This window comes from Rhinoraja longicauda, chromosome 6 (assembly GCF_053455715.1).
Source record: "Rhinoraja longicauda isolate Sanriku21f chromosome 6, sRhiLon1.1, whole genome shotgun sequence".
Taxonomy (NCBI): domain Eukaryota; kingdom Metazoa; phylum Chordata; class Chondrichthyes; order Rajiformes; family Arhynchobatidae; genus Rhinoraja; species Rhinoraja longicauda.
The window spans coordinates 75,577,543-75,588,943 of record NC_135958.1 but is presented as its reverse complement, the minus strand read 5'-3'; positions in this window follow the sequence as shown (position 1 = coordinate 75,588,943).

The following is an 11,401-nucleotide window of genomic DNA, read 5'->3' as shown; positions in this document are numbered from 1 at the left end:
TGAATAGGAGGAACTTCTTATCAATTGCGCTTAATGGAAAATCTGATGCCAATTTGGGATTAAAGTGTTTGAAAGATACTAGGTGAAAGGTTTAGAGGGATTTGGGCCAAACGCAGGAGGAGGGACATGTGTAGACGGGCATGTTGGTCGGGGTGGGCAAGGTGAGCCGACCAACATGCCCCATCTAGATTTTAGATTTAGATTTAGAGATACAGCGCGGAAACAGGCCCTTCGGCCCACCGAGTCCGCGCCGCCCAGCGATCCCCGCACATTAACACTATCCTACACACACTAGGGACAATTTTTACATTTACCCAGTCAATTAACCGACACACCTGTACGTCTTTGGAGTGTGGGAGAAAACCGAAGATCTCGGAGAAAACCCACGCAGGTCACGGGGAGAACGTACAAACTCCGTACAGACGGCGCCCGTAGTCAGGATCGAACCTGAGTCTCCGGCGCAGCATTCGCTGCAAGGCAGCAACTCTACCGCCGCGCCACCTACACCTGTCCCTGTTTCCACGCTATATAACTCTCTGACATTGTGACTAAACAGAGTGATCTGCAGTTTTTGGGGGCATTTTCCCTGCAGCTTATTTAGTACAAGTGCGTAACATATGTAATTTCCATTCCTCAGACGCCAGATGTTTGGAAGATGTTGGCAAAGGCAACTGCAAGTTCATGTCTCGGGAACCAGATGTTTGAAAGATTGTGGCCAGGGCCATCTCCAATTTCAATTGTCGGGAAGCAGCCCTGGTCTGCCCATTGTTGCTGTGAGTTCAGCGGCATTTGCTTCCGTGGTGAGACTGGACCCGGCCTGGGTGGACTGCCGTGAAGGGAGGGGGAATAACAATGGAGGAGCCGGCGTGGGGGGATCGTCGTGAGGGAGGGGGAAGAACAATGAGCAATGGAGAACTCTGCGTGGGCGGAACCATCATGAGGGAGCGGGAGGGGGGGAGAACAAAGGGGGACCTGGAGTGGGGGTACATTGTAACTTTGTCAGCGCCCTCTATGTGGCGACTATTTGCATACCTTGCAACTGTGTGAAAGTATCTCTGGAGAGAAGGAATGGGTGACGTTTCAGGTTGAGACCCTTCCTCCTATGTTTCGGGTGGAGACCCTTCATCCTTTGTTCCTCAGATACGCCCCTTCCACATCAGAAACCTCCCTTGCTTGGTTCACGTCAGAATTAAGGTTGGAATATCACGCCGTTCACCCCAACCCACCACCACTCCTTGACCTTGGGGAATCCAAACATCTCCCAGGTAACTCCGCAGTGTCCTGTTCACTGATGCACAACATATGGAGTTTGCACGTTCTCCCCGTGACCGCGTGGGTTTTCCCCGGGAGCGCCGGTTTCTTCCCACACTCCAAAGACGTGCAGGTTTGTAGGTTAAGTGGCTTCGGTAAGTTGGTAGCTGCACAGTGTCTTGGTCACTGCCTTCAAACGTAACCAGACCCCCAAGATTGGACTTTTTTGCCTTCCATCACAGTGAGGAAGGTGAGGAATCCGCTTGGGTGGATGTTTATGTTAACTTTTATGTAGTTGTTGCTTATTTTTTCGTATGGCTGTATGGTAATTCGCATATCACTGTACCTTAATTGGTACATGTGACAATAAAAGACCTTTGAAACCTTTGAAACTATTGACAGCTTGCACCAAAACTAATCTCTACCTGAACCAGGAACATAATTGCAGCATAACAGATGAGAAGGAATTTCTTTAGTCAGAGGGTGATGAATCTGTGGAATTCATTGCCACAGAAGGCTCTGGAGGCCAAGTCAATGGATATTTTTAAAGCAGAGATAGATAGATTCTTGATTAGTATGGGTGTTAGGGGTTATTGGGAGAAGGCAGGAGAATGGGGTTAGGAGGGAGAGATAGATCAGCCACGATAGAATGGCAGAGTAGATATGATAGTCCGAATGGCCTAATTCCCCACCTATTACTTTTGATAAGGAGACCTTGAATCTAACTCTAAATGTTAGATAGAGCTCTTAATGATAACGGAGTCAGGGGGTATGGGGAGAAGGCAGGAACGGGGTACTGATTGGGAATGATCAGCCATGATCACATTGAATGGCGGTGCTGGCTCGAAGGGCCGAATGGCCTACTCCTACACCTATTGTCCATTGTCTATTGTTAGCTCTAAAAACTCGAAAGTCATTAAACTCTAAACTCCAGAAAAGACATCAACTCTAAACCTTGCAATTCATCCAATTTCAGCCAATGCCAGCTTTTGAATGAAAAAACTATTTTACCAGTTCTGGTTTAAACTTAGTATGACCAGCCATTAAAATCAGTGGCTCACCAGTTGTAGTTACGTTTGAGGAACAGTAAATAAAAACACCTTTCTTGGAGTTAAAACACATGAAACACGTTCAGCTTAGTCCTCTCTAGCAGAAAAGTTAAAGGCCAACATTGAAGGATAAATCAATTCATATTTTGAAACCCCATGCATTGCATTAATAATGTATTGTTAGGTGTCATTTTGTAAAATATGAACAAACAGAAAAGCACAGACCTCAACAAAGATCATCGTGAAAAATGGATGTTTAATTCAACCAAGCTCTACATTATTCAGTGGACATATTCCTGTATAAATCACATTGAGTACAAGGACTCTTCCCCTCACCCTCCCATCCCGGCTTCTTTTTTAACTCCTTTCAAAAATACCCAAATAGTTGCCTTAAACACAAGTTGGTTTGTGATAATTATCTCTTCTGCAAGGGCGGCACGTTGGAGCAGCGGTAGAGTTGCTGCCTCACAGCGCCAGAGACCCGGGTTCAATCCTGACTGTGGTTGCTGTCAGTATAGAGTTTGTACGTTCTCCCTGTGACCGCGTGGGTTTTCTCCGGGTGCTCCGGTTTCCTTCTGCACTCCAAAGACGCGCAGGTTTGTATGCTAATTGGCTTTGGTAACTTGTAAAATTGTCCCCAGTGTGTGTAGGGTAGCTTAAGGTTGTGATCGTTGCTTGGCCTGGACTCAGTGGACCAAAGGGCACGTTTCCACGCTGTATCTCGGAATACCTTTAAAGTATATACCTTTAAAGGGCGGCACGGTGGCGCAGCGGTAGAGTTGCTGCCTCACAGCACCAGAGACCCGGGTTCAATCCTGACTGTGGTTGCTGTCAGTATAGAGTTTGTACGTTCTCCCAGTGACCGCGTGGGTTTTCTCCGGGTGCTCCTGTTTCATCCCACACTCCAAAGACGTACAGGGTTTGTAGCGTAATCAGGTTCTGTAAACTGTCCCTCGTGTGTAGCATAGTGCTAGTGTACCGGGTGATCGCTGGTCGACGCAGACTCGGTGGGCCGAAGGACTTGTTTCTGCTCTGTATCTCTAAGGTCTAAAGTAAAGTTGAAACGTTGAAAGTTTAGCTGGTGGATAATGATGTGTTGAACACTTGCTGTTGACCTTGGGAGATATTGAGCAGTAACATATATGGTTGATAAAACTATGCTTTGGATCATATCATAGCAACATTTTGCCAGAACATGTACAACAAAATTTGGAAACAATGTCATTAAAGTAACCTAGAATACCAAATCTGAAAAAATTGAGCCTTCTGATTCTTTACTTTAAAGGCATTCTGAATTTCAGATAGACTGAGAATGACATCATCTGAATTTTTGAAAGCCGGAATTACAACGTGTCAAGAGAGTTCACTTAATGACAGTATTTAAAGATTTCCCACCACTAAACACCCCTTGCTTTCAGGCTTGTGGTTTTGGTGCTTTAGAGACACAGCATGGAAATAAGCCCTTCTGCCCACTGTCCACGCCCGCCATCGATCACACTTTCGCAATTGTTATCCCACTTTCTCATCTTCCCCCCTACATGTTAGGGGCAAATTTACAGAGGGGAGTTAACCGACAAATCCGCTTGTGTTCGGAATGTGGGAGGAAACCGGAGCACCCGGGGGAAACCCACGTGGTCACAGGGAGAACGTACAAACTCTGCACAGACAGCACCTGCAGTTTAGATCTCTGGCGCTGTGAGACAGCAACTCTACCGCTGCGCCACCGTGCAACCCAACAATCTTGCACCATTCTGCTGTTTTGCACTCGTAGTTGTATTCATTGCTCAATTTATCATTGTCGTACATTGATTAATCTGTGAACTTTGTGTTTCATTGCACGCTGGTTGTATGGCAATATATATCGGTCTCTTTTTTGTTTGCAGTCTTTTTTTTCTTGTAACTCTCTTGCAGAATTTCACACGCAGGTTATGGATAATTTATGTTTGCATGTGCCGTATGGGTCTAGTTGCCTGCCCATGCAAGACTTCCATTGTTCCTGTACCTCACCATGCTTGTGCACATGAGAATAAACTCAATGTGACAATAAACATGCCTGCTCTGATCTGGTCTGAAGATACGGAGGCTTTGAGGGGATAGGGACAGGCTAAGCGACAGGGAAAAGTAATGGCAAAACCAGAAGACAATATGGAAAATCTGGGGGATGGAACTGCAGATGCTGGTTTACACCGAAGATAGAAACAAAATGGCTGGAGTAACTCAGCGGGACAGGGCAGCATCTCTGGGGAGAGGGAATGGGTGACGTTTCAGTTCAAAGCCCTTCTTCAAACTGAGAGTCAGGGGAGAGGGAGACAAGAGGGGGTACAAAGAGCATGTCTGGTGTGAAAAGGACAGATCAAAGCAGACGATGATCAAGGAAATGTGGAGTGGTTCATTGTCGGCTGAGGGGAAGGTAGCAACGAGGCAAACAAACTGTAAAATTAATCAGGACAGTGAAACTAGTAGGAGATTGGGTGTGGGAGGGGATGAGAGAGAGGGAGGGCAAGTGGTACTTGAAGTTACATCCACTGCAGCAGAACAAAAGTGGTAAAGTGGGGCATTTTTTAAATGGTGAGAGGTTGAACGTTCTTGGTGTTCAAAGTGATCTGTGTATCCTCGAACACAAGTCAATGAAAATTACCAATCTGCTGAAGCTCGATTTTCTTTTTTAAAGTCGTACAGTACGCTGCTAGAATATTTTGAGTGCAGGAGAGGGGAGGTCTTGTCTCCACAACAAATGGGCCCTGTAGAGATGGCATCTGGGGTATTGTGCACAGCTCTGCTCTCTCTGCCTGAGGAAGGATGTACTTGCGATAGAGGGAGGTTAGTGAAGGTTCACCAGAACGGCAGATTTATTGTACAGGGAGAGATTACGCAGAATGGGGGCCTTTCTCGGCTGAGTTTAGAAATGTAAAAGGGTGACCTCTTCGAAATGTTTAAAATTCTTACAGGGTTGAAGGGGGTCAATGTGGAGTTGATGTTTCCCATGGCTGGAGTCAAGGGGTCACAGTTTCAAAGTGATGGCAGTACACATAACACGATGAGAGGCACAAATAGGGGTGACAGTCAGAACCCCGATCCCAGGGTGGAAATGTTAAAGGTCAGAGGGCAACGTTTTGAAAGGAGAGGTGCAAATTTAAAGGAGATGCAACAGGGCAAGGTTTTTTTTTTTACACATAGAATGGTGGATGCCTGTAATGTGGTGACGAAGTAGGGTTGCCAACTGTCCCGTATTAGCCGGGACATCCCGTATTTTGGGCTAAATTGGTTTGTCCCCTACTGTATCGCCCTTGTTTTATATTAGGCCCGGGGGATGCTGTAGGCCCGGTCACTAGGCCTCGACGCTGTAGGTTCGGATGCTGTAGGTCCGGACAGTGTAGGTCCGGACAGTGTAGGCCTAGACCGTGTAGGCCTACACTGCCTCCCAGCCCGGGCGGCCATCATTGGTGGAGCGGGAGCATGTAGCCACTGGCTGGGTGAGGTCACGTGGGGCGCGGGGTGGTGACGTCACTTGTCCCTTATTTGGGAGTGAAATAGTTGGCAACCGTATGGTGAAGGTATATGATTGTGGCATTTGAAAAGCTCTCACACAGGGGATGGAGGGCTGTGGATCACGTGCAGGCAGAGGAGATTAGTTTGACTTGGAATCACTTTCAAAGCGTGTTCAGGACATCGTGAGTTGTAGTCTGAAGAAGGGTCCTGACCCGGGACATCACCCATTACTTCTCCCCAGAGAGGCCGCCTGTCCCGCTGAGTTACTCCATTGTTTTGTGTCTATCTTGTTGGGATACCCCAGGATCTGCTTCTTTGCTGTTCTATCGTTGGGGAGTGAGGGGACCATCGAGAGGAGAGCCGTCAAGAACAGGGGGACATGGCGGGGAGGGGGGAAGCCTAAGAAAGTAGGGGGGACCCCATGGGAGGGGACAATGAGAACAAAGGGGGACCCTAGGACTGGGGGGGGTGGGGGGGGGCTGTTGTCAGGTGCGGTGGCAGGCAGTAGATGTGACTGTTCGGTGAACATTTGTAACTTTGTTACAAATACATGGCAAAACTTTGGGTGGCACGGTTCGATCCCGACTACGGGTGCTGTCTGGAGTTTGTATGTTCTCCCCGTGACCTGCGTGAGTTTCCTCCGAGATCTTCGGATTTCCCCCACACTCCAAAGACGTACAGGTGGGTAGGTTAATCGACTTGGTAAATGTAAAAAGAAAAATTGTTCCTAGTGGGGATAGTGTTGATGTGCGGGATTCGCTGGTCGGTGCAGACCCGGTGGACCGAAAGGGCCTGTTTCCGCGCTGTATCTCTAAACTAAAGTTGTGTACTGCCTAAGTGAGGTCTGTTGTATGATTTTATTGGGTTGTACGTGAAACAAAGCATTACCCTGTACCTCGGTACATCGACAATAAAGTGTCATTGAATCAAAGGGCCTGTTGCAAAGGGCTGGATAGAGATGAGAAGATTTTTCACCCAGTAGGCAGTGAATCTTTGGAATTGTTCATCCTGAGAGCTCTCGGGGATCAGTCACTCAGTAGATTCAAGCGATCAAGATATCTCTGGATATGAAGGGATTCAGGTACTGGGGTTTGTACAGGAGACTGAATCTGAGGTGTGAGTTAGTAATGATCTTATTGAAGGGCGGAGAAGGTATGATGGGCTGAATGGCCTCCTCTGCTTTGATATTTTACATCCACGTGTTCCCAAAAATGTCTTCACTGAAGACCATTCCTTCGATTGTTTTGAATCGGTCTGCAGACTGATTCTGGTGATGGCGGGTTTGGGAGACGAAGGGGGAATACACAGACAAATGGCGGCACGGTGGCGCTGCGGTAGAGTTGCTGCCTCACAGAGTCACGGTCCCGGGTCCGTCCCTGACTACGGCTGGTACATGTACAGAGACTGTACGTTCTCTCTGTGACCATTAGAGTTTACCTCCGAACGCTCCAGTTTCCTCCCACACTCCAAAGACGTGCAGGTTAATTGGCTTCTGTAAATAATTATTCCAAGTGTGTGGGTGAATATTAGCATATATAGGTGTTTTTTAATGAACTCGGTGGGCCGAAGGGGCTGTTTCTACCCTGTATCACTAAACTAAATTAAACCTGCTGAGTTACTCCACCACTTTGTCTCCTTTAAAGTTTGCCCTCTCACCTTAAAGCCGTGCCCCTGAGAGAAAAGGACTCTGACTATCTACCACATCTCTACCTTTACTCTCTGTTTTTTGTTTCCGGCCTTTTGGCTAAGATCAAGTGTAGTATCTGTTCCGGTAGGGGAGACCGGGAGCAGTGAAGTGGCTTTTGGCTAAGATCAAGTGTAGTATCTGTTCTGGCACAACCTAATGTTCTTATAAGAACAGGGTAAGTATAAGAGCAGTATTTACATTAGATCATCGACGAGGAGCGGAGGTCAGGAGCACGTGTCTGGTTTAGGGGTGGATCCATGCTGGTTGGGTAACCAACCTAACACCCTTATCCAGGTGGGATGGCAGCAGCAAGTGGAGCTGGAGGGCAGGGTATCCGGAATACCCTGCGAGTATCGGTGAAGGACCTCAAGGAGGGGAACCCTTTCTCAAGGGATCTCTTCATCAAGAAGGTGCTGCTGGAGGCCTGTGGATTCAAGGCCGGGGACATCTTCTGCCTCCAGGACTTCCCAGGTAACGGATACTTCGACGTTACCTTCCAGAACCCGGCGGGATGGCAGAAGTTGCTGCAGGACTTCCGGGAGAAGGGGGATGAAGCCCCGCTGTCGCTCCTGAAGGTTCAGCCGCTCTTCACCCTCCCCACCCAGAGGGAACGGATGATCACGGTGCACATGTTTAACCCACATGTGCCCGTCGTGGATGTCCTCACCTTCCTTGCGCGCTACGTCGAAGGGGCCGGAAACTGCGTGGACATCAAGGACTTGTTCGGGATCTGGACGAGCAAGAGGCAGGTAAAGGTGAAGCTGAGGGTGGACGGGAAGGGATTCATTGTCCACCCTCCCTCGGTGTTCGCTATCGGAGGGAACCGGGGCTACATGACGTACGTGGGGCAGCCCAGGGTGTGCAGGAAATGCAACAAACCTGGGCACGTGGCGGCAGAATGCAGGACAGTCGTCTGCAGAAACTGCAAGTTAGAAGGCCACGAGACAAGGGATTGTAAAGAGAGTAAGAGCTGCAACCTGTGTGGGGAGGCAGGCCACCTTTACAGGGCCTGCCCTAAAAGAGCAAGCACTTATGCACAGGCGATAAGAGGGGCCGCTGCCAGCACCCCCAGGGTGGACGAGACGCCTCCTACCACGGAAAAAGCCCAAAAAGGAAAGGAGAGCAGGGGCGAGGACAACGCGACCACCAGGAGCCCCCAACCGCAGGACAGAGCACCCCAGGCCCCTCCCCACGAGGGTGAGTCGATGGAAGAGGGGGAACAGGAAGAGGAGGAATGGAAGGTGGTACAGTCGAGGAAAACATTGAAGGTTGTGCGCACGGAGAAAAAGGCGGAGGGGGCAAGCAAGTCCCAAAAAAGAGTCCTCTCCCAGGACGAGGCCAGCAGCCTCTCCGCATCGGAGGATGAGACGACCGGGAGGAGCCGACAACGGAGGCAGAGGCAGAGGAAGGAAACGGGGGAGGAGGAAGGTAAGAGAAAGAACGTGTCTGTTGCCCCCCAGCCCCAGGAGACTGGGAGCAGTGCCAATGGGCCCCAGCCCCAGGAGACCGTGAGCGGCACAACGGCCAATGGGCCCCTGCTCCGGGAGACCGTGAGCGGCACAACGGCCAATGGGCCCCTGCTCCGGGAGACCGGGAGCGGCACAATGGCCAATGGGCCCCAGCTCCGGGAGACCGGGAGCAGTGCAGTGGCCAATGGGCCCCAGCTCCGGGAGACCGGGAGCAGTGCAGTGGCCAATGGGCCCCAGCTCCAGGACACTGGGAGCAGCGCAGTGGCTTCGCCAGAAAATACACCCTGTGCTGAGGAAGCCACCAACCTGTACCACTACCTGTGCGACAAAAATGTGCAGGAACTGAGCCAGATGATTGGCATGCGGGAGGATCGCCTGGGACAATAAAGGACAATGGAGCTGAAACTGGCATCCTTAAACGTGCGCAGTGTGAAGAGCACTGTGCGATGTGTATCCGCCTTGCAGTACCTGGCCAAGGTAAAGGCGGATGTGACTTTTTTACAGGAGTGCGGGCTGCCACACCTTCGCTGCTATCGGAGGTGGTCGCGATGGTGGCCCCACGGACTGTCGGTATGGTCGGGGGGAAATGATTGTCGTGCGTCCGGTCTGGGGATCTTGCTGCGGGGAGGGGGCTTCACCATCACTGAGGTAAGGGAGGTGGTGGGGGGTCGTCTCTTGGTGGTGGATGTAATGTACCGTGGTTCTCCGCTCCGGCTGATAAATGTGTATGCCTCACCCAGGTGGAGCGAGCGGGTGGCCGTCCTCCAGCAGCTCCCACCGCTGCTGGCCACGTCTAGACCGCTCGTTCTGGCCGGTGACTTCAACTGCATCATCGATGCGGCTGGACGATCCGGCAGTGCCAACCACAGACTGGACGGCACCTCCAAACTCCTGGTGGAAACGGTCAAAGATGCAAAGCTGCGCGACGCCTTCAGTGACCCTGCAGGCGGAGTCCAGCCACGGTTCACCTGGTCAGGACCAAACGGTTCAGCCCAGTCCCGGATAGACTTCCTCTTCACATCGAGGGCCGTCACGGTCAGACACACCGACCTCGCCCCGGTGTTCTTCTCTGACCACTGCCTCCTTCAGGCCACCTGTCACCTACAGGAGGACCGGAAGGCGGGCAGAGGGACGTGGAAGCTAAACGTGGAGCTGTTGACCCCGGAGAACGTTAAGGAGCTAAAGAGGGACTACGCATGTTGGAGAACTGTGAGGCCCCTCTTTGACTCCCAGACACTCTGGTGGGAGGCAACAAAGGAGAACATCAAGAAGTTCTTCGTCTCCAAAGGTGTTCAGAGAGCAAGACAGGGTAAGAGGGAACTGTGTCAACTCCAGACAGATTTGCAGCAGCTACTCCTTCTGCAGAGGAGAGGGGTGGATGTGAGGGAGGAACTGAGAGAGTTGAAGGGCCGGCAAGCTCGGCTCTTTACCTCTGAATCCTCCAAGATCATCTTCCGGTCCAGGGTCCGCCATGTTGAGCAGGATGAGACGTGCTCACGTTACTTCTTCCATAAGGTTCACAGGGGGAGCTCTGTGATCAAAAGCCTTAGGGAGGAGGACAGCTCGGTAACATCCTCGCAGACAGACATGCTCAAGATCTGCAGATCCTTTTATAAGGATCTGTACGATGTAAAGACCACAGACAGCACCGCCTCCCATAACTTCCTGTCCTCCATCACGGAAGTCTTGGACGACAGCAAGCGGGAGAGTCTGGACCAACCACTGACCCTGGAGGAGCTGACCGGCTCCATCCGTTCCTTTGACTCGAGTAAAACTCCCGGAGGCGATGGCTTACCGGCAGAGTTGTACTCGGCTCTGTGGGACTGGGTGGGCCCGGACCTGCTGGAAGTGTACAACGATATACTCCTAGCAGGCAGCATGTCAGACTCTATGAGGAAGGGCAACATCACCCTGATCTACAAGCAGAAGGGGGAGATGAATGACTTAAGGAATTGGAGACCCATCACATTGTTGAATGTAGACTACAAGATCCTGTCTAAGGCCATCGCCAACCGGGTCAAGTCTGCTCTGGGACAGGTGATCCACCCGGACCAAACCTGTGCTGTACCTGGCAGGAAAATCTCAGACAGCCTGGTGCTGCTGAGAGATACCATTGCCTACGTGCAGGACAGACGGGTGGATGCCTGCCTGGTCAGCTTGGACCAGGAGAAGGCCTTCGACAGGATATCGCACACGTACATGAGGGACGTGCTCTCCAAAATGGGCTTTGGGGAGGGAATCAGGAAGTGGATACAACTGCTCTACTCTGATATCTGTAGTGCAGTCCAAATTAATGGGTGGGAATCAGACAGCTTCCCCGTCAGGTCTGGAGTCAGGCAGGGTTGCCCTCTTTCCCCTGTCTTGTTCGTCTGTTGCATTGAACCCTTTGCCGAATCCATCAGGAAGGATGCGAGCATAAGAGGAGTGACACTGCCAGGCAGTGGGGGCACTCAGGT